The sequence below is a fragment of the Chrysemys picta genome, chromosome 10 (genome assembly GCF_011386835.1).
Source record: "Chrysemys picta bellii isolate R12L10 chromosome 10, ASM1138683v2, whole genome shotgun sequence".
Lineage (NCBI taxonomy): Eukaryota > Metazoa > Chordata > Testudines > Emydidae > Chrysemys > Chrysemys picta.
In genome coordinates, this window is record NC_088800.1 from 38,151,941 (window position 1) to 38,173,592 (window position 21,652).

Here is a 21,652-nt window from a genome sequence, read left to right on the forward strand (position 1 = left end):
CAGGTTACACCTGCTGTTTGGCTCCCTCTTTTTTTAAAAAACAATGTGACATTTTTAAGGTAGACTCAATCATATGTTCTCACTCCAGCTGTGGCCTGTTTTGCAGTGATCATTTGCCTTTCCTCCTTAACTTTCCCCTAACGGTTTTGCATCTGGCAGAGCCAGACAGTGCAGGAAATGCCATCAGCATTAGAACCTCTAGAATCATTATAAAACCACGCTGCATAAGCAAGGGACCATCACACATGGTCAAGCCAGCCAAGTCTTCTGGGTTCTGCTGTACAAAATGCAGCTATCCAGAGTCTCCTTTACTCTACTTGGGAATTATGAGGGAGACAGGGAGCCAAAGAAGAACCACAGACACATTAGAGCCAGCTGGGTTCAACTATGCAACAAATACAAAGCGGCTCGATCCTTTTTGCCACTACAAGTCCCTTTCTCATACTGAGGCCAAGCCAGCTGGTCCAGCCACAGAGCCACATTACAATTAGATTTAGTAACAAGCAAACTTGATTTGCCTCATTTTCAACCATCTTCAAGCGTGTGGGTTCTCAAATTGGAGTGATCGCATTCCTGCTAGGGAGAACCGCTGATGAAAAGGGAGCAGAGAGAAGGGAAAGAGAGAGCAAATGGAGTAAAGAGGGGGAATGGGGGAGGGCACCAGCTTAATAAATATATGCTATAAGATTTGCAAAAGTGATTTGGGGGGCCTCCGGGTTTGGATGATCTAACGAAAGATGCCTTAAATGGACCTGATTTTCAGAAAGGGCTGAGCACCTGCCCTCTGAAATCAGATAAACTCCACTGAGCGAGTGTAACCCACACACCTCCTGGGTGTGGCATTCTGTCCCCTCCAGTGGCACCAAGACCACTTAGAGAGAGCGATTAATGAGTCTCCTCTACAGCTTTAGCTAAGAGCCATATGGCTTTTAGCTCATGCAGTAGAGACTCGTGTATTTAGTTCCAGAGGTCCCAGGATCCATCCCGCCCGCCAATGACCGGGGTCTGTCGGTGTTACACGCGTCTCAAGCTGGAGCCCCGAACTCAAGTAAAAAGGGTAAAGTGATAGGGACCCCCTTTGTAAAGCGCTTTGAGATCAATGGATGGAAAGCGCTCTGAGTGCTAGGGAGCTGTGTGATGACTGACAGTAGCAGCAGCACAGGGGAAACAAGGCTACAGCAGCATTAGCATCCTGAGTTGGAATCCCACTACTCAGGCCTGTGTATTGCGGGGGAGGGGAGGGTCTCCGCTCAGCCTGGGGCGTGTCACACGTGCTGAACAATCTGTGCTCGCTCTGTAACATGAGGCGCACTAGGGGGAGTTAATGACATAGTGGAACTCAATGCTGCCTCCCTTCATGCAATTCAGCCCTTTCATCTGCCCGGAATCCAGCTGGGTGTGTTAATATAATTTATTTTGTCTGGTGAAGGGTAGCTAGTGGAGAATTGACACGGTAACCACAACAGTTCCTTACGATCCATCCTGTTAATCAGAGTTGTCAACCAATACGCCACATGGCGCATGCACAGTAAATCCAGGCATTACAGGCCAACTTTCCATCCCACCTTCAGATATCCTCTGTTCCTTGTGTGCACGCTGGATTTTGCCTGCAAAAGCGGGTGTGCACCTATATAGGCAATGAAGGGTCTACACTTGTGCATGCAGATGGGTTGCACGGCTCCCTGATTTGCAAATTAGTGGGTCCAGATTCCCAAAGGCATTTAGGCACCGAACTTCCACTTAAAGCCATGGGAGTTCGGTGCCTAAATACCTTGGAGAATCTGGGCCTTGCTGCCCACAAAACATCCTCACTGATTTTTGTTAAGCACAGTTAGTGGGACAGAGAAAAACAGAGGCAAAGTGCAAAACAAGAGTCCAGGTGAAAAAGTGCTGAATACCAACAGCAGCAGTTTACCCTTTCGTTTCTCTGCTGGTTTGTGGGTTTCCTAGTTTAGCAGATTGTACACCATAACTCAGGGGCTTCTTGGAGTTATTTAGCACAGAGTCTCATGTGTACACTTCAGGATACAGAGTGTTGCAGAGAGCATGGGTGCTGTACTTGCTCAGGTAAGGGCATGCTTTAGGGAGCTCTGCTTCCCAGGTCAGGGCATCTGTGATAAAAACCACTTCCCTCAAACCGAAGGCAAATGAATGAAGGGGCAAACAGAACTCCACTTGCTCAGTGCTGCTGTGATGAATGCAATATAGACCAGGGATTCTCAACCTTTTTCTTTCTGAGCCGCCTCTTCCCCCCCGCAACATGCTATAAAAACCCCATGGCCACCTGTGCCGCAAGTGTTTTCTGCATGTAAAAGCCAGGCCCATCGTTAGGGGGTAGCAAGCAGGGCTGTTACCCAGGGTTCTTTCAACCCAAACAGGGCTGTTGCCAGGAGCATCATGCCACAGGGCACTCTGCGAAGCTAAGTTGCTCAGGCTTCTGCTTCAGCCTTGGATGGCAGAGATCAGGGCCCTGGACTTCAGCCCTGCATGGGGGGATGGGGAGCGGGGGTGTCAGCTTTCTGCCCTGGGCCCCAGTGAGTCTAACACTGGTCCTGCTTGGCAGAGCCCCTGAAACCTGCTCGTGGCCCCCCAGGGGCCCCGGACCCTTGGTTGAGAACCACTGATATAGACAGAGAGCCGGACAGCCACCATTAGTGCTTCTACTGCAACTTGTACAAAAAATACTCACGCTGTATGACATTGCAAGCATGGGGCCTCTCCAAAGAGTACTCCATGAGGGGCCTCTCCAAAGGGTACTCCAGATACAGAGGGCCTCTGCGCCCAGAGGGCTAGCACAGAATGGCCCCGGCTGACTGAACTGCAAAGCCAGAGGCACCTCTGACACATACAGTTCAGGAGTTTTGTGTGACAGATCTGGGTTGTTTCAGTAGGAACAATGGGCCAGATCTCAATGGGTGTAAAGCAGGGTAGTCCCACTGATGTCATGGCTGATTTACACCTGCTGAGGATCTGGTCCCAAATGTGTTTTGACAGGCAGCCAGGCAGACAAAAATTGTATTAGAAAGATGCATTTCTAACTGGCCTGAGCCAGCCTGCATGTTACACTGCAAATGTCCTTGACACACCAGTTTTCCAGAGTAGAGTAAAGTAGCAAACAATCTGAGAGCACCAGACCTCTCCTCTGCTTTGCCAACCAAAGACTTAGAAACAGCTGAACAGAGCCACCTGGGGCCAGCCTGGGCAAGGAGAATAGTGGAGGTGGCAGCCCCCAGGGGAGATATGTCTCATGTTCCTCTCAAGCGATCTCCACTGGCTGGCCCTCACAGAGAGCCCCTTCCCACACCACTCGTCCTGAGGAAGGGACCAGCTGGGGGAGATTAAAACCATGCAACCAATTCAATCACATGTGGTTTAAAAAACAAGAATGAATGGGTGGAAGCCTTGAGAGCTGAGTTTCAGGCTGAAATAGCTTAGGCCAATGCCCTGGAAATAGGGTTAACTTGGCAAACCTACCTGGCAAATCCCCTTTGCCCCCTGCCAAGGGCAATCACACCAGCCCAGCCTCCAGGGACAGGTTCAGTCATAACAATGACACTTCTGTAGCCCTTTTCATCCAAAGGCCTCAAAGCACCTGAGGGCCGTGGGTGTAAGGATCATTATCTCCATGTTAAAGACAGAGAAACTGAGGCACAGAGCAGGGAAGCAACTCACCCAAGAGCTCATGGTGGCAGAGTTAGCTAGGCATAGCACCCAGGATCCCTGCCTCCCAGCCGCCAGCTCTAACCCTGGGATACAGCTGCCTTGCTGAAGGCTTACTATGGGGCCAAATTAAGGATCAACAGGCTAAAGCCCCAGATCTGGAGCCCTGCCCCCACCCCCGGGCATGTTTTCCTGCAGACAAGGGGAGCACATTATAAGTATCTATATAAGGAGCAAATTGTTGATAATGGTTTCTTCCATCTAGCAGAGAACGGTAGAACACAATCCAATGGCTGGAAGTTGAAGCTAGCCAAATTCAGATAGGACATAAGGTGTCGATTTTTAAAAGTAAGTGTAAATAACCACTGGAACAACTTACCAAGGGTCCTGGTGGGTTCTCCATCCCTGGCAATTTTTAAATCAAGACTAAAAAGAGCTGCTCTAGGCATTATTTGGGGGCAGGTCTCTGGCCTGTGTTATACAGGAAGTCAGACTAGATGATCACAGCAGGCTATCTGCTCTTGGAATCTATGATTCTATTTATTTCCTGGGGCAGGGGCTTGAGTGTTTCATTTCCAGGGAGGCTCTTTCCTTTCAGCGTGTATTTATTTAGATTTATAACAACTCCACAAGAGAGCCCCAGTCAAACTCTAGAGGTGCCCTGAACAGCCTCTTAACTGCACTAGTATAAACAGGAGATACGAAACCTTATCACCCTGTTCCAGCTCCCTGCAGCCAGCCAGTGAAAAAAGATGGGCCCTGCAGTGGGCCCTGCAGGTTAGCCACCGTGGACAAAGAGTGCTGCAAAGGCACAGGGTCCTAGTAGAGAATACCCAGCCAGCAGCCCCTTCTCTTCTGTACCACTGGGACCGGAGCCCAGTTGCCTCTGCTCACCACTGTAACCATGTCTCATAGGGAGAGAGGAGGTTTCCTACCCAGGTAGATCCCAGGCCATTTAGGGCTTTGTGTTCAAGGCTAACATACTAAAATCAAGAGGCAGCCAGTGCAAATCACAGGTTTAACAGGCTCCTGGAGTGACACGCTGCTCCCCTCTGTGCTCCAAGCCCTTGCTCGGGGGTCGTGGACATGGAGGGAAGCCGCAGCTGACCAATCCATTCCATCCACTCTCAACCCATCGCTGACCTGAAAGCAACAAGCCCCGTCCAGTGCCTCTGGATCTCCACACAGGTGACTGGAGAACCATCACAGCTGGTCTTGGCCATGGATTTCATCGCTGCAGAGACCTGGCCAGGGCGTGTCTTCGAATCCCCCTAGCTGTCCCACACAGGCGACATAAAGCCTGCATTGAGGCCCAGGCGAGGTTGGCACTGTAGGCTGGTACGGAAACGGACCCAGAGACAGCCGCCAAAGTCTCATTATTAGTGTCAGCTCCCCCATGTAAAAGTCTTCAAACCTCGTTTGGTTCTCCCCTCCCCCCAACTCCCCAGCCCCAACCCTCTACATTTATTTTCCTGCATAGAAAACACACACACACACACCCTCGAATGGCAAGAAAGCCCCAGACAACCCTCAAGTGTGCTCGGTGGAGGCTGTGTTTTCCTTAGTCTGCTTTGCGAGTTGCTAATTTCCTCCCCGGCCATAAATAAAACTGTTATATACAATTAAGGGAACGTGCAATACAATGAAGCCTTTCTAATAAAGCCAATCAGACCCCAAGGTGCAGGAGGGGGCCCTTCCTGTCACATCCCCCTCACTAGGGTGACCAGACAGCAAGTGTGAAAAATCGGAACAGGGGGCGGGGGGTAATAGGCACCTATATAAGAAAAAGCCCCAAATATCTGGACTGTCCCTATAAAATCGGGACATCTGGTCACCCTATCCCTCGCGCACACCCTCAGCCCCGGGGGCCCTGGAGAGAAGAGACAGGGCTGGCACTGTGGCTGTCTACTGTAAGCTCCTGTCCCCAGTGTTCCCAATCATGCCCGGTAATTCAGACTGTTAGGCCTAATCTTCATGCAGATCTCTCATCAGACTGATCACAAGAGCACAGGCCAGGGTTAGAGGGGCCGGTGAGCAGGGAGCTACCCATGGAGCTGGGCAACTGACTGCAGCATGTGCTGGGAGGACTGTTATCCTGGAATAACCGCTAGAGTCCTTCCATCATCCCCTCACGCTCACGGGGATGTGAACTTACAGGGATTTCGATCATGGTTTCTAGTTCTGCTCCTGGGGGAGATATTGGCACCAACTGCTGAGACCGAACCAGGATCCAAAGTTCTCTGTGGATCCAGGGCTTTGATTCAGTCCCAGCTCTGGAACCAGGGCAGGATTCTCAGCTGGCGTAAATCAGCATTGCTCACTGCAGTCAGGAGGGCTCTGTCCCTCAGCCAGGCAGCTGTGTATTGTTTGCATAGAAATCCCAAACAGAAGGTTTTGGCCCAGAGAGGAGCTGGCTCATGGCTGAGGGAGCTTTTCACCTTATAAAGTCATAAAAAACTCCGAGGCCCTGGAATGCTTTTTCCGATGACGCTGCCTCCGGCCGTACTGCTGTGAACCAAGGAATACACAGTGTCCCCTGTTCACGGGCCAGCCGGTGAGCTGTCAGGGCAGAGCTGGGCTTGGGAGAGTGCCCCACACGTAGGGCATGGGGACCCACCCTAACCCCTGCGGGGGATCTGAGCAGGCAGTAAAGCACAGCAATAGCAGCACACTCATGGGCTGCCCTGATACAATGGATTGAAATCAGTAAAACCCTGAGTGTGGACGCAGCTATACTGATATAAAGGTGCCTTAAACTGGTACAGCACATTCCCCTGAACTCACAAGAGTGAGCTACACCAGCACAAGCACCTTTATATCCCCAAAACTGAATCCACAGGATGGAGATTGTGCCACTTTAACTGACCCAGCATAGTCAATGCGGTCCATTTTTTGTGTGTGTAGTTATGGCCTGTATGACACTCTGCTTTGTCAACAGCGGAGGAACCTCCAACAGGGGAAGAGACAATCCCCTGAGTTCCAGGCTTTTGCGGGAGCCATCCCATCCCCCCTGGAATTAAGGATGGAAATCGGAGATGTGAGAAAATGTACAAGAGCTAAGAGAAGAGGAGTGTTAAGGCACAGGACAGCGAGAGAGTGAAGGAGAGGGGTGAATGAGGGGAACAGGGGGAGAGAGAGAAAAAAATACAGGGAGAGAGAGAGGGGGAAGGGGTGCAGAGACTGGCAAGGGGAATGATTGAAAGCCTGGGAAATTTCTGTAGGAGGAGAGACTGCGAAGACTGGGGCTGTTTAGTTCTGAGGGGAGATGAATGAGAGGGGAGAGAATAGAGCTATACGTTGTAATGGCTGGTCCAGGGAAGGCAAATGGGACCCCCTCCCAATATAAGGGATGGGGGGGGTGCTCAATAGCATCAAAAGGCAGCACATTTCAAACTCATCAGAGGAAATGTGGTTACCCTCGAGGCCCAGGCAGCCTGCGGAACGCCTTGTCATAAGATATGCTGGAGGCCAAGAGCGTGGCCAGGCTCAGACAACGAGGGCGGAAAACGAGAACCTTCAGTGTGGTATTGGACGGGGTATCAACAATGGTTTCGTAAGGGATAAAGACCCACCTGCTTCAGGGCACAGGCCACTTGCTAACAGACGCTTCCTCTAGGGGCCAGTCATGCCATCATGGCCCACTACAGGGGCTCTGGTACCTTCCTTTGCAGCAGTTGGTACTAGCCCCTGCTGGAGACAGGATACCGGGAGAGAAAGACCTGGGGTCCGATCCAGCCTGGCAATCTTTGTGTCCCTAAGAACAAGAGGGATGGAGTTAGCAGAGACTCCCATTCCTGAGGAAGCCTCGTGTAGGGTCCAATCCTGTGAGGTGTTGCCAAGAGGCCCCCCTTCCCTTTGAAATGGCAGGAGGAGCTCAGCACCTTGCAGGATTGGGCCCATAGCTATCAGCTCTTCTGGGAAGGAGGATGAGGGCTGTGTTGGAAGCAGGGTGGAAACCTTTGGGGGAGCCACGTAATACAATGGCTCTGGTGCTGCGGGTGTATGGGGCAGGTGGGATTATAGACACCAAAGGCATCCTCATGGCTGGGGCTTTGTGTATGCAACACATGCGGTGCCCTCATGGCGCTGCTGCCTCCAGATAGACCCAGCCCCCAGAAGCTCTGGGGCAGGGAAATCCTCCAGGGGCTCCCTGCATGGCTGCACTCAGAGGAGTTTGGGCTGGGGCAGGCTCAGATAACCTGCTGCTCACTGAAGGCTCCAAGCCTCCATTCCATGCCTGCCTTAGGAGAGCCCAGCTGTGGAGCAGCCTTGGGTGCAGTCATGATGTGCTTGGTGGCCAGGACGAAAGAACAGACCTTAAGATCCCTAGAGGGTAAATCTCTCCCCAGGGAGCCCCACAGAGCTGGGCACTCAGACTCCCAAGGGTTTGGCCTCCCTGTGGCCGCCTGGAAAGGATTAATGTCACCTTGAGATCAAGAGGGAACTGGGTGGGTCCCCCGTCTCCCACCCCAACGGCTGCTTCAGGTGAACACGGGGCTTCTTGTCCCCAGCCACCTCCCCTCCTCTGAAAGGCAGCTCCAGTTTCTCCTTCCCTGGCAGGAAATAATGAGCAGCGTTGCTCCCAGCCGTGTTCCACAAACACCGTCACAGACAAGCCAGGAGCTGTTCCCAGCAACAAGGAACCTTAACTCCTGGCATGTTTTTCCACCTTAAGAAAACTGTGAGGCGAGAGCAGGAAATGGCTGGGAACACACAACCCCTTTCAGGGAGGGCGTGCATGTGTGGTTTTCTTGGAACAAGCTCTAATGTTCTGTATACAATTGACGAGCTGTTCTCCCTCCCTGCACACATACGCACAAACACGCATACATCTAGGGTGACCAGACAGCAAGTGTGAAAAATCGGGATGGGGGTGGGGGGGTAACAGGAGCCTATATAAGAAAAAGACCCAAAAATCAGGACTGTCCCTATAAAATCGGGACATCTGGTCACCCTACATACATCCCACTCTCTCCCACACACCTGCCCTCTCTCACTTTCTCTCTCACACACACACACACACACACACACCCCTGTCTCAAAGACACACTGAGTAAGACTTCATTAGCACTACTCATCTTCTCAGTGCTTTACATGCTTTCACGAGTTAGGCCTCACTACAGCCCTGTTGGCAAGTTAAGTAGAGTTATCCCCATTTTACAAAGGGGGAAACCGAGGCATGGAAGAGTTATAAATGACTTGCCCAGGGCCACAGAGGGAGTCAGTGTCAGAGATGGGATTAGAACTCAGGACTTCCAGGCCTAAATTACTGGAACACGTGCACACCTGCTCTCTCTCTATCACGCACATGCAAGTTTGCACACATACTCCTGCACATACATGCACACCTCTCCCCAAAACATGTACAAATCCCCTCTTTCACATACACATGCTCAAACCCACTTTCACATGGCACATGCATTTTCACACACATGCACACCCTCATCCCCATGCATCCATGCCACCTTCCCCACAGACAAATGCATACGTGCCCCTATGATTTCCCATAACGTTCTCATTCTTTATTACTTGTACTGCAGTAGTGCTAACGGGCTCCAGCCAGGATCCGGGCCTCCTTGTGCTAGGTGCGGTACACACATGCACATTCTCTCTCAAACAGGCTTCTCCTAGCAAAAGCAAATTAGGAACCATTATAGCATTGGCATTTGCCAGACTGGAGGCCAAGCTGAATTTTAGCTATAGCCCACGATATTAAAAGATGATGAGTGGTTTGGGGTGCCCAACTTCAGATGCCTAAAAGAGGCCTGATTTTCCAGGGCCTTTCCACCATAAGAAAGGCACTCACAACACTGACACTCCTTTACCAAAAACCCCCCAACAAACCAACCCTGAAACAAATCAACCTTAAAAAACAAGAAAATAATACTTAACAAACAAAACAAAACAAAACAAAAAAAACCAAGATCCCTACCCCAAGCAGAGCTTTAACCCCAGAAAGGAAGAAGGAGCCAGAGAATCTATGCAGTCCATCAGACACTTTGCTACTGATTGTTTGTGGACAGCGCCCAGATGCTATGGTGATGGGCAGCGGCATAAAACCCTAAAATAGAGAGAGTGGTTTGCAGAGTGGTGGGTGCTCAGCACTTTCTGACAATTAGGCTGCTTTAAAGTGTCTTATGTTGGGCCACACACACACTGAGACACCCAAAATCTCTGGCCACTTTTGAAAATCTTGGCCAGAGATTATGTGTCTCTCTGCTAGGCAGTGTCCAAAGAGTTTGTGCATAGAAACTTTCCGTTGGGACCCGCCTCCTTTCCCATTCCCTCCCTGGACCGGAGGGATTCCCTGAAGACAACATACCCCTAAATTGCAAACGCTTGGCTTTCTTGAGAAACACCTGCCCAGCCATTCAGATTTCACACCGGCATCTTCCCCTGCCCACAATGAGCAAGGGAGGCTGACAGGGGAGGCTGCCAACATCTTGGTGCACATGGGTCAAATGAGGTGCAAAGCTGCGCTTGGAGGAAATTCACAGCAGTGGGTAAAGATCACAGCAGATCTGACTCAAAACAAGGGAGAGGCAAAACCTTCCTGCCCTCGGGAGTTTTTCATCCCACCCAAGGAGGCCTCCTCCTGGCGGCAGAAGTCCCATTGCCTGATGGTAGCAATGTGCCCCCTAGTGGGAAAGAAAATACCAAGCTGTCACATCAACCATAATTAAAAGAGGCAATCATTTCCCCACTCCCTTCTGTTGTAAAGGAAGAACGAGGTTGCTGATGGGCTGGACACCAAGCTCAGTGTATAAGGGTGGATATATCGGGATACTCCTCCAAAGAACCTTTTCAACCCTGTCATGCTGCAAGCCCTCTCCCCTGCCACACCTTGGGCACTTTGTGAGGTCCCCTGCTACCTTCTGATGGGAACATGATCGGTCACAGCCTCTTAGTGCCTCTGGACATTAACATTCCATGCTCTGGTACTCCCGACTCAGGACACCCAGCATGCAGAGCACGCAACAGCATTCAAGGTTTGAGGCTAGGGCCCAGCTATGGAGGCCGACAACTTCTGGCCCTCCCAGCTTTAGCATGAGCCTTAGAAAGGCCTAGCATGTCACTTACCCAAACAGTTCTTAGTCTTAGGCTACCTGCATATTCCTTGCCCTTCTGTATGGTCACGCCCCAAACCACTGAAGCATATACCCATATCAAAGCTGGGCAAACTGATCCATAACAAATCATCTATTCTGAATTCTGTCTCTTTTGTCTGTGATTTGCTCAGATATAATCACTATCTGAAATTATTCAGTGCATTATTCTTTTGCTTCCGTATTGGGAGCGCTGGATACTTTGAATTCAAGTTGGTTCGACTGGACACATGGCCTGTCTCTACCCTGATTGGATGAATCTTTGAATCAGGTGTGAACACTAAATTACCTGTTCTGAATATGCTGCGATACTTGCTTGCCACTCACTGTTTCGGCACAACACTTCTGCCAATAAATGCATTTGCTAGAAGAGCTGCAAAGAGTGCATAAAAAACAAGTGTGGGCCCGGTCGAAGTGACTTCACTTCAAATGCAAGCCAATGTGAATGGCAGCTATTCTGCAGAATTCACCTTGCTCAAACACAGCAATCCTCAAGTTGTCCCATACCGTCACCTCTGGCTATAACAGAACAAAGTTTTGGGACCCTGCTCCCATACTACTGGGAATCCCCTGCCATCCAACCGTAAAAAAGGGGAAGGTGGTTGTAACCTCCTGAAACATTTCCACAGCCCCCCTGTGGGGAACCCATGAGCCAGGTGCTAACATACCTATAGACACTCATAGTCATAACTCCATTCAAGCTAACCCCCATGTATACACCTGCCCATCTGAACAGCACACACACAGCTTGACTGTCCATATAAATACCACGCACACATTGAAACACCCAGCCAAACGTCTCTTGTGTGTCCATGCAAACCCCTTCCCCTGCCTTCTGTCCCACGGTCTCTGAAAACAACTTGATGGGTTTTTTGAATGTGTGTATGTGTGTCCTGGCCCTAGAATATCAGATAGGTGATTTTGGAGCTGTGAATGAAGTAATATGCCCCACAACACACATTCACACCCAGTGTCATTCTCCTACACACTTACCTTCTCATATACACATCCAAACACACATACACACACATTTCCAAACAGACACACTTTCTGACACACACAGTATATGCACTGTTATACAATGATGAACATCTAAACATACTCACTGGGTTACGTGCAGCCCTGGAGGAAAAAAGCACAACTCTACAGTAGATAAGGGGGCTGCATCTGCTTACAGCAGCACAGGGCCGCCCAGAGGATTCAGGGAGCCTGGGGCAAAGCGGGGGAGCTACAGCGCTTGTACTCACCCGGTGGCAGTCCGGGTCTTCAGCGGCATTTTGGCGGCACTGAAGGGACCCCCGCCGCCAAAATGCCGCCGAAGACCTGGACAGCCGCCGGGCCAGGGCTCGCGGGGCCTGGGGCAAATTGCCCCAATTGCCCCCCCTCTGGGCGGCCCTGTAGCAGCAACAAACTTGGCCCATTCTAACACTACCTGGAGTTGCCTTCCTCTTCCCAGCCATGTGGTATGAATGCCATTTGGGCTGAAAGCCCAGTGGTTTGGATTCACGTAGGTCATGCCCACCAGCTGTAAGTGATTCAGGGTGGACTAAGCCCCCATTGGCAGCTACATGGTGAGTGTGAGGATGGATCTCTCTTTAATCTGCCAATCCCTCAGCCCCCAGGGTTGGGGCCGTCAGACACTGAATGCACAAGGAACAAGTCAGGGGGAGTTGGTGCCACACTCCCTAGAACACGGCACTAGCCTGATGAAGAATTCCTATGCCTGGGACTCAATGGTCCCCTTCTCTAGAGAAACCTCACCAGTTCAGTGAGCAGTCAGTATCCTTCCACAGAGTCCATCGCTGACCGTCAAGGACCATCGCCAAGTGTTAGATGGGGGATTTAGTGCTCCAGCTCCGGAGAGTCACACTGAACATCACAGACCATTCCACAGGCCAGACCTGGTGCTTCTCCCCCTCTTAAGCACTTGAGAGGAGACAGATGTCTGCATGATCTCAGGAGACATCCTTCCACACACATCCTGTGATGTTCCAGATAGTCTTCTGAGGAATGAGATCAGATCTGCTCTAGTGTTACCTGTCACACCTGCCTTCTGCTGGCTGAAGGATTGCAGATACTGTAAGCCTTACTCCTAGTGCTCGGCGGGGCCATGATCATAGCAGAAGGCTGCACATCTGTTCTCCACCCTGCAGATTAGTGACTGAGTTGTCTCTTTCTAACTACCTAAGAATTGGTACAACAATCTGCTTCAGCTATAGACCGGAAGGAAATTCAGTCCCCATGTCCTTTCAGTGTGGAGTCCCTTCCTCAGCTCCCAACTAGAACCAACACTTGGAAGGATCACCCTCCCCAGGAGAGGGCACTGATTTCCACCTCCCTGTTCATTCATCCCAGGGTCTGCATGGCGTAACAGGACACCCTTGAGTCACTGGAGGCCCAGAGAGCTCCAGCAAAAGGAGAGTCTCTTTCAGCTTGAGCCATGACCTTGGTGTCTTTGAGCCCACTGATCGCTGGTTCCGATGCGGGCCAGGTTGTGAACCTTCTGGGATGTTGAAAAATGTCCTTGCTGTTAGCAAAGGTGCGTGAGAGAGAAAGGAGAGTAAAGTGGAGGGGTAAAGAGATCAGGGGAGAAAGAAAAGCTGGGCGGGAGAAAGAGTGAGCGTGAGCCTCGGGCAACAAAGAGACCAGGAAAGGGGAGTGAGATGAGGCTTTGATGAGAGGGAATCAGAGATGGATGAGTCGTCACCATTAATAAAGAGCTTTCTGGGACTTCCCCTTGGACAGAGGCTGCAGAGCCAGCTGTAAGCAATTATAGCCTCCCTGATATTCCAGGCTGACTTCTTCCATCTCCATCTAATCCCAGGCAGCCCTGCCTGCCCCCATTCTCCCCTTGACCTCCCACCCCCACATCCTTCCACCCTCACTCTCCAGTCATGCACACAGAAAGGGGCTGTCTGCTCGGTGCTCTGTGATTTCTGGCAGGCGCTTCTCAGTGAAGCTATTCTTCTCCGCTGCAGGCCCCTCTCCAGAGCACAGCAAAGAGTCCTCACTGTGGGGTCCAGCTCAGGGAAAGGGGCTCAGCTGCATCGATCTCAGCTTGCCAGCGGGGCCAGACGCTGTGACGGTCTCTGTTCAGATGAGTCCCCAATAAGGCTGCTCATGACTGAGCGCGGGAGAGGCCACTGGCAACATGTCGGGGCAACGTGCACAAAAATGCCTGACAGATGTGCACAAGAGTAGCCTTGTCGCTGGCAAGCCTCCTCATGGCAGGGCATGGCACAGCGGGCTCTCCTCATCTAGCACCCCTGCCAACAGCCATGCCAGCCTTCTCATGGCACAGCCTCTGGCCAGATCCATTATAGACCCCCCCATCCAGGATAACCGAGAGTCCAACAAATGAGAGTCCAATGACTTCACGCAGAGTCTTTGATCCAAATCCAGACTCCCTGGCCTGACCCTGGTCTCCAGGGTCATTGCACTTTTCTAGGTGGGCCTGGCCCATCCCTCTCCTCTGGGTGCCAGCCCAGGGACCCTGCAGTGAGCAGGCAAGGTCTGTCTATTCACACCTCCTGCAGCTTCCTCCCTGGGCTTCTTCCTCCTTCAGCCCATTAGCAGCCCTTTCCCACAGCCCTTCCTGGGCCCAATGTGCACCGGTGTGTATTCTCCCCAGGCTCTGCAGCCTCTCTAGGTTCACCCTTCCCCAAGATTCCCCCCCTCCCCACACACACACAAAATCCCAAATGAAGATACAAACTTAAACCACTGCTGCCCACCACAGGCAGGACCTATCCTCCCTCTTCAGATTCCCCTGGGCTCTGTTCCGCGGCTCAACGCCTCCCAGGGCTTTCTCCCTGGAGGGCCAGATCCTGCCCCCTGCCGCAGCCTGCTCCACCCCAGTGGCTTCTCCCGGCCTCTTGCCGGAGTTCTCTACTGGGGGAGGTCCCCCAGGCCATTCCCCTGGGCTTCCTGCCTCCTTCTGCCCTGAAGCCCTTCCCCCAGGCCCACCCCAGCTGGCTCTCATCCTTAATTCCGCTGACCATGCCCTGTAGTTGCCACCAGATGCTCTACCTGAGCTTTCCAGCTCCCCTTAGCCCTTTCAGTGTCAGTGAAGGGGGGGTACACCCTATCACAAAGCAGTCACCTGATACGCTAACTGATGGAGGGTGCTGCCTTCGTAAGACGCTCGGTTTAATTCCCTCAGCAGACAAGGAGCTAAGCCAGGATAGCACTAAGGCTCCCCTCTCCCAGAGCAGGGCCTTCCTGGCTGCTGACGATTGGGTCTGGCTAAATCTCCCCCCTCAATAAAGGCCCCAAGCCTGGGCTGTCCCATGCTGGCTCATGCCAGGGATCGGATAACGTTCCACCCTGCTGAAGCATCCCCAGGGCAGGGCATTCTCTGCTAGCCAGCTCCAAGTTAGGGAATTACTTGAAGTCTCTGATTCCTTAAGCATCTTGAGGGGTGACTCATCTTGCAGGCAGGGGAGGGAAAGAGCCCATCCTGTTTTCTTGCCCTATTATAGGCGAGGCTGATGCCTCAGTGCCAGAGGTGGAGGGAGCTGCCATACACAAGACAAAGGAGGACCCAAGTGGAGAAGCCAGCCAGCCCCTGCACAAAGCGGCTTGGTTTAGCCACTAGGACAGCATCACTGCTTGGGACAGCAAGGGCGGGGAGCCCCTCAGCTGCATAAATACCTCTCCAAACACTGGCTATGCCCAGAATAGCATGTTTTGAAGTAACGAAAGAGGAACCGGGGTGGGGAGTGACACCCAGCGCTTTCCAGACTCATCCATCACTGACCTGGCCCATTGGCAGCGCTTCTGCTGGGTGCATACTGGGCAGCCTGCTTCCTGCGGGAGCCTGGGGAAGCCCTGGATGGAGCACTCAGCCTCCGCTTGTTTGCATCTGCTCTGGGGCAGTAATCACACAGGGTGGGAGATCATGGAGAGGCTGGTCACAAAAAAAGAAACACAGAGCAGCAGCCTATAATCTACTGACTGCTGGCCAAGCGCTGGGAAACTGTGACTGTGGCCTCTCAGTGCACGCCTTTCTCTCGCATGGTCTCTGCTTCTGGCAAGGCAGGGGAAAGTCATTTCCTGAGGGACCTTTAGAGCTGGGACTTTTAGCTCCGGGGCTGAGCACCCCAACCAGAGACGGTCACTGTGACCGCTGAGCCCCACAGCACAGCCCATCAGGACAGGAACACTGTGGCTATTATCTGCTCGGAAAGGAAGAGCGATGTGGCTGCGTTCAGTTCCAGGGACAAGCCGTTCCCCGGGGAGCTGGTGTGCATCGGACTGGTTCTGGAGGGGGAGAAGGGGCAGCAGGGCTGGAGCACCCAAAAGGGGCACGGGACTGGAAATGGGCTTGGGGATCCCAGGAAACAGAAGAAATAGAGACAGGGAAGTGAGGAAGGATGGTCCGGGGGTAAGGGTGCTACCAGAAACCTGGGTTCAGTTCTCTGCTCTGCCATGGACTTTCCTCTGTGTCCTCGGGCAGGTCCCTTAGACTCTCTGTGCCTCAGGTTCCCTTCTGTAGCAGGGGAACAGCGCTTGCCTCACAGGAGTGTCCTCAGGATAAAGACATTAACGCCTGGGAGGAGGAGCTCAGCTACTACAGCCATGGGACCAGATAAGTACCTTAGACAGGAAAGCAGCTTCACCCATCATGTGCAACAGGCAGAAACTCCCACTTCTTCCCCCAGGTGTAAATCACCAGCTGATGAGAGCGACACCGCGACTGGATTAGCTGTGGGCTCAGGGCTTTTGAACACCCCAAAATTCAGATCAGAGGGGTTGATTTGTGCCTATTGCTGGACCACGTTAGTTGCATTCTCTCAACCACCTTAGCGTCTGCACCGCGGACACTTCTTACTTCTTTGTGCTGCAGCAGTGCCTGAGACCCCACGCAGAATAAGAGTGCCATGGGGCTGGATGCTGTACAGAGAACTTAAGACAAGACAGTCCCACCCCAAAGCACAGATGATCTTATTTATGAATGGCAAACCAGGCATTCAGCCAGGAGTGGCGGATCATATTGGGCTAATCATTCAAAGGAGGTGATTGTAGCAGCAAGCTAAACTAGGAGCTAGCTAAGAATAGCTGTGACTGGGAACTTCATGTCCCCCCAGCTCAGCATCTCCATCCCAGTTACACTGGGTCTTTGAACATGTGACAAAGAACCCCAACGAGGAAAGTGTAATGGGAAAAAAACAGTGATCCAAATCCCAGAGCCCAGCTGGGGTTGGGACTCAGCGTAATGGTCTCATCCTAGACACTTCCCCACGCTGGAAAGCTGCTAGACATTAGCGTAGTTGGCAGAGTGGGAGCCCAGGATCTGAGCTACAGAGATTCTGGAAATGAGGAGCGAGATGCTTTGGCGGAGCTGGGCAGGTGGCCAGTGGATTGACATGCACTGGCAGAGCTGTGGGCGGGATCCAGGACTGGAATAGTCCAGGGGCCTGCATTTCAGAACAGACATACACTGGCAGAGCCGGGGGGAGGAGTGCCTAAGATGGGAAGAGCACAGGGGCCTGGAAGTCAGGAAGTCAGGACTGAAGTGCTTTGGCACAGTTCGATGGAGTCCCTGGGTTGGAAGAGCAGGCCAGGACTAAAGTGTATTAGCAGAGCAGTGTGGGGCCCCAAGACTGGAGCAGCAATTGTGCAGGTCAGGGTGGAGGGCCATCTGTTGACGCTGGCCTGGAGTAGCAGGGCATGTTATGTGTCAAGAGTGAAGCAAAGTGGCAGGGGCTTGAGGGGAGTTTTACACAAAGCCTGGAATACTTGCATATGCAGTGCTAGGTGCCCACATTTTCACGTGCATTAAGAGAGAGGTTTTGAAAGGCACAAAAAGGCATCTGGAGACATACCCCCCACTGACTTTCAATCCCAGACATTCCACAATCATGAGCCAGGCTGCCCTGGAAACAATCCCGAGATTGGCTTAGAAACCATGAGATTTTTAAAAATGAGAGCCACAACGGGTTATGTTTTCAACTTCTCTGCAGCCATGAAGACTAGAAATCTGGGGCAGGTTTTAAATGAAAGCTGAGAGTCTCATGTAATCACAGGACTCCAGGAGCTGGGGCTTTAAGACAAACACCAGATATTGCAAGAGTTGGGAACAAGCTACCTTTTGTAGCTAAATATCCCCCCACAAACTCTTGATACTTTACAAAGAAATCCGAGATCACTCTGGAACATTTAGAGCAAACATTTTCTTTTTACCTGCGTCTTCAAATCCCAGACACCCTCAGCTTTGTTTTAAACTAGACCACTAAGCTCAAGACAGCCTTTCCACCGTAACTCGACTGCCTCTGGATAGAGTCCCCATCCGGAGCCGGCTGCAGAGACGAGAAAGATAATAAAGCTGAAATAAAGCAGGGACACGAGGAGACAAACAACAATAATTCACAGTTTTATAGCGCTTTTCCTTGGGAAGAATCCCAAAGCACTTTGCAGGCTGTATGCAGGGCCATTCGCTCACCAAGGAAATGCAGATCTCTCTGGAGGCAGCTATCTTGCATCAGCACATTATACAACCTTTTTTTTTGGCAGAGAAATTGAAGGACAACCTCTCTGGCAATTGCAGGGGGATTTAGGTGGGACAGAACATGCTCGATGCAGAGGTTACTGAGTGAGATTCTCTGGCCTGTGCTAGGAGGTCAGGCTAGATGATCAGAATGGTCCCTTCTGGCCTCACAAACTATGAATCTGATTACCAAGGCCAGGGTCAAACTCCCAACCCTATTTATTACTATTTGTATTACAGTGGGAGCTAGAGGCCCCAACCAAGATCTGAGCTACATGGCACTAGGCACCGTACAAACACATAGGTGTGTCTTCACTGCAGAGTTAGCTCAAGCTCTTACCTGGCTTTTAGCCCTATGCCCCCCTACCATCTGCACACAAATGCCTTTTAGCTGGGTTCATATGAGTTTGGAACCTGGGTTTACTCAGGTTAGAGCCCACATTTCGCTTTAAGGGCGCTCTAGTCTAACCCACCTACTTTGCAGCATGGATACAGGATATTAACTGGGTTACAGAACCCAGGTCCTGATATTCCTCCAGTACCTTCCCACAGTACCCCAGGGGCCATGTTTTCCTGCCTTTCTACTTCATGCAGCACTAAGAACCAAGGGATATGCCCCCAGAAATCCCAACACCTCAACCAGGTTTACCATTGTCCCAGCGTGGATGCAGCTACACAGGTCTGACCTGAGTGTTCCCTTAGCACTGGGGATGCGATCTCACACCTGGGCTTGGCTAACCCAGGCGTCCATCCCCGCTGAGCTCTGCAGTGAAGACACCCATAGGGAAAGACAGCCAAAGAGCTTACAGCTTAAATAGAGAAGTCAAAGGGTGGCAAGGGACACAGAAGTACAGAGAAGAGGGGGTCTGGGTACTCAGCAGGTCAGTATCAGAACGAAGAACAGAAGCCAGTCCAACAGCATATCCACTAGACCATGCTCCCTCTAGCCTAACCTATTAAAAGGTGTCATTAATCAGAAGCTCAGGGTTACCGCTCATTCAAAGATTGTGCTCTTCCATATGCAGAGCAGCCATTTACCATCAGTCTGGATGCCACTTCCTTCAGATGAAGGGAAGCAGGGAAACAAAAATTTAGGGAATTCTCTATGAGCCAGCGCACAGTGTGTGTTTCCTCTGAAACATGCTGCATTCAGCTTTGCTCACAAAATGGCAGCTGCCCCTGCAAGCAGGCCGATGCCGTAGACAGGGCCGGCTCCAGGCACCAGCTTCTCAAGCAGGTGCTTGGGGCGGCCGCTCCAGAGAGGGGCGGCACGTCCAGGTATTCGGTGGCATTTGGCGGACGGTCCCTCACTCCGCCTGGGAGCGAAGGACCTCCCGCCGAATTGCCGCCGCAGATCACGATCGCGGCTTTTTTCGTTTTTTTGTTTTGGCTGCTTGGGGCGGCCAAAAATCCTGGAGCCGGCCCTGGCCGTAGAAATGTAAAGGTGAGATAGAGAGCACAAAGTCATGCCCAATTAAGTACCTACGTACACATCTAGCAGTGCCTTGCCGGCTCCTGCCCTCAGCCAGGCGCTGGTTCAGAGAGAAGAGTGCCTCCTAGTGAAACAGCCAACACAATAAAGAAAGGCAAATCTAGTTTTTAAAAAAGGCCAGAGGAGCAATGTTCAGAGGACAGTGACTTACAATGCCCTCGTGGCTAAAAGCACACCTCTTGTGATTCATCTGGGCCAGGCTTCCAAAATGACACATGTGTAACAGGCTTCCAAGGGCATGTGTAACAACCAGGAAATGAGCAAGCACTTCAGATGTGCTGGCGGCTGTGCCCAGCGCTAACTAGGAGGGCGAGTTTCAAACAAGCACAAGCGTGTACATGTTGCTTCTTCTGCTCAGCCAAAAGTGGGTGTAATATACATGTAATACATATGTAATTCTCAAAGGGACACCAATGGGCAGCTCCCGCTCTGCAGGTGAATGAAAACACTGTTTACGTGTCTAAATGACATCAGGGACGCCCTAAGTTATTGAAGCCATGAGGCTGTCCCTAAAGGTTGGGATTCAGAAGACCGTTTGAAAGTTCAGGTGGCAAACTCCTACATAGGAGAAAGTGATGGGTAGGAGTAGAGCAGCAAAGGAGCAAGGTTTAGCTAAAAAACAAACACAGGATTTTGAATCTATAAGAAAATATGTCAAAGAGGCAGGAGCCCTGGCTTTGCCTCTTCCAGGCAAGCCAGTGTAATTATCTGTAACCTTTCCAATGATGGGCTTATTTCAAACTGTCCCTTACAGATGCTGTTCTGCAGTCACCAAGTGTTGTGTTTGCTTTCCGTTTGCTCTGCAGGCTGTATTAGCAAATTTTACCTGCAGGGGATAAGCCTGGTTAATTTCCTATCAGTTCTAGAAGCTGTCAGCTTCAGTCACTGAGATAACTGAGCTCAATCTCAAGTCAAGCAGGAAAGCTTCTGAGATCCTTAAAAACTGCAAACGCGTCACGTAGAATGTGATAGTTTGGACACAACGCTGAAATTCCTAAAATCAGAGACCTAAAGGCAGCTGATATTTAGGAGCTGTTTGAAGGCAAACAAACTGCAAGGAGTGAGCTGGATTCTCCTCTCATATGTACCAGTGGTAAATCAGGAGTAAATCCACTGAAGACATGAGAGGCCCGGGCCTTAGCAGCATTCCACTGATGCAAAATGGCTCGAAACCCAGCAGACCCAGCCTCTAGACAATCTCTCCTGCATCGGCAGAACCTGCTGTAGTGGGGAGCTGTTATGGTGGCTCCTTTGCCACCCCGCCTCATGGCTGCCAGGATAAGGGGCATGGCCAGGGAGGAAGACATGGACAGGTCAGTGCCTCTGAAAATCGGACTACTTAAATACCTAAGTATGGGGTTAGATGCCTAATTTTAGGTAGTGCACATTTGAAAATGCTGGCTGTAGCTTTCAAAGAAGCCAAGCCCTAAACCCTCTTATCCTCAAAGACTGTCCCCCAAGGTGCGCCATGCTATAGTTTGATCATAAACGGTTGTTGGGATTGGGCAGAGTCAAGTCTCTGTTCTGTATGTAAAGGATAAGAGGCAAGATGTTGGTGTCTTTGGATACCAATGAGTGAACCAGCAAGGCTCTGTGATAGATGAGCAGTGTTTTGTGACAACAGCGATGGAGGATGGGAAAATGTAAGAAGATCTCTGATCTATACGTTGAAACTGGGCAGTGATACCGGGCAGAGTTAAGGTTGCTTCTGGAATATGCAAAGTTTTGTTTTAAACTTGTATATTTATTTAAGAGACTGCACGGATTGGGACTGTGTCTGTATATTTATCTACACATATTCTATACATATATGCATATATATACTATACACATATACATATTATATGTGCATATACATACACACATACCTCTCACCAATAATCTACAAAAGTAGACATCAGTGGC

At 51.1% G+C, this 21,652-nt stretch overlaps 1 protein-coding gene across 2 annotated transcripts in view; it reads left to right on the top strand.

Moving 5' to 3' along the window:
• Positions 1–21,652, top strand: part of CSPG4 (chondroitin sulfate proteoglycan 4) — a 79,090-nt gene that overhangs the window by 19,745 nt on the left and 37,693 nt on the right. Inside the window, exon 1 of one of the 2 annotated variants that reach the window (XM_065559577.1) lies at positions 3,922–4,008. The exons of the other annotated variant lie outside the window; for it this stretch is intronic. The gene's annotated coding sequence lies outside the window, so the exon portion shown is untranslated. Of the gene's footprint in view, positions 1–3,921; positions 4,009–21,652 lie in introns of those variants that run through there. 2 annotated transcript variants of the gene reach the window in all.